Here is a 2,271-nt window from a genome sequence, read left to right as displayed (position 1 = left end):
TACAAGGTCCTCTAGTGACCAGTTGGATCAAACTACAAATTAATTAAACGCACATTATGAAAGAGAAAGGATAATACAATATGGCAAAATAATAATAATAATAATGAAATCCGTTGTAGTTATTCAATACTGTTTCTTTTTTCGCCATACCGTAAATATCGATTTATCTATAAAAAGGATATCATATAACGACTCTATATTATTTTCGACCATCTAATGATTGCAAGAAATTAAAATAAAGTGGGTTGTTTATTGGTCAAAGGATTTTAATAATTGATACTAAGTAAAAAACACCAACAAGTTTCTCCAACCTAGCAGTCTGGCTTCGTCATGGTGTATAAAGGAGATACAAAACAATTTAAACTGTTCGTGAAGGAATGAACCGAATACAATTATATTTTTTACAAATACAGAAGAACGCGTACATCAAACGCATAGAGTGTGTGTGATATACATGTACCACATATCTCACCACACTGTAGTTTAGGGTCTAATTGAGACCGAATGTCATTTTCCAGTTTCTCCATAAAGAGATCTGCACAAAGGGGGGGAGGTGTGGATGACATCTTTATCGTATGGAAAAACACAAAAAAAGATCTTTTTGATTTTCTAACCAAGATTAACTTTTTCCATCACAAAATAAAGTTCCCTTTGGAACTTGAGAAGGACAAACAATTTTCATTCCTGGATACCTTAATTAAAAAAGAAATGGATGGACATATCAGCCTTGCAGTCTATCGCAAAACCAACCAACCAACTATGGATATTTGCACTTCACATCTTCCACCACATTTCTCAAAAACTGAGCATCGTACACATGCTCAAAAATAGGGCCTCTCGAATTACAACAGAAGAAAAAGATCTCAAAGATGAATTATCCCACATATCAAAAACCTTGATAGACAATGGCTATCCAAAAAAACTGATCCATAAGATACCTTTTGCGACCCCCCCCCCCCACACACACAACAACAGTCTGAGGAAACACGTTACAAATCCATCATTGGTTCCCTTTGGAACCAATCATAAAGTTCCCTTTGGAACTTGAGAAGGACAAACAATTTTCATTCCTGGATACCTTAATTAAAAAAGAAATGGATGGAGATATCAGCCTTGCAGTCTATCGCAAAACCAACCAACCAACTATGGATATTTGCACTTCACATCTTCCACCACATTTCTCAAAAACTGAGCATCGTACACATGCTCAAAAATAGGGCCTCTCGAATTACAACAGAAGAAAAAGATCTCAAAGATGAATTATCCCACATATCAAAAACCTTGATAGACAATGGCTATCCAAAAAAACTGATCCATAAGATACCTTTTGCGACCCCCCCACACACACACAACAACAGTCTGAGGAAACACGTTACAAATCCACCATTGACAGTTTCTAAAAAGATTCCCTTCCTCAAATACGCCGATGTCCATAACATCCCCTGTTTATGTCAGACCAATGAAATTTCTCAAAAACCGAGCATCATACTCATGCTCAAAAATAGGGCCACTCACATCACAACAGAAGAAAAAGATCTCAAAGATGAATCTCAAAGGTGGAGTGAAAATAAGAAAAAGAGAACACGTTGGAGATGTAAACAACAACAGAGAAGACAACTCTGGGTTAGCCCTTCATTTCTCGAGTACACACCATACCATCGAATGTGGAAAAAAAAGCTCCATGCCTTATTTAGAAGAAGATTTCCGCTCCCGAAACATAAAAAAAAGCTATAGCATTCATCCGTTCTAAACGCAACCTCAATAGAAATCAAGGTTTATTCTAGCTGATATTTGGAAGACCCTCATAAGATCATTAAACATGCAGAGTTAAATTTTACAGAACGTTCTTGCATAACAACAGCTGAATACAATTGTATTTTTTACAAATACAGAAGAACGCGTATCAAACGCATGGAGCGTGTGATACGCGTTCTTCTGTATTTGTAAAAATACAATTGTATTCGGTTCATTCCTTCAGGAATAGTTTAAGTTGTTTTGTATCTTCTTTATATACCCTGACGAAGCCAGACAGCTAAGTTGGCGAAACTTGTTGTTTCGCCAACTTAGCTGGCGAAAGTTATGTTTTACTTAGTATCAAAAGTAAAATTAAAAAATCAAAAGTATTATTAAAATCCTTTGGCCAATATACAATCCAGTTTATGTTAATTTCTTGCAATGATATTATATACCCATTTTAATTCCACAGCCAGATTAAAACTCTCCAAAGAGCTTTTGAGAATATAAACTTTGGCATGAAAGTTGCCTTGGCAC

Source organism: Typopeltis vanoorti, chromosome 11, assembly GCF_054136105.1.
Source record: "Typopeltis vanoorti isolate ZY-2024b chromosome 11, IOZ_Tvanoo_1.0, whole genome shotgun sequence".
Lineage (NCBI taxonomy): Eukaryota > Metazoa > Arthropoda > Arachnida > Uropygi > Thelyphonidae > Typopeltis > Typopeltis vanoorti.
This window is presented reverse-complemented; position numbering follows the sequence as displayed.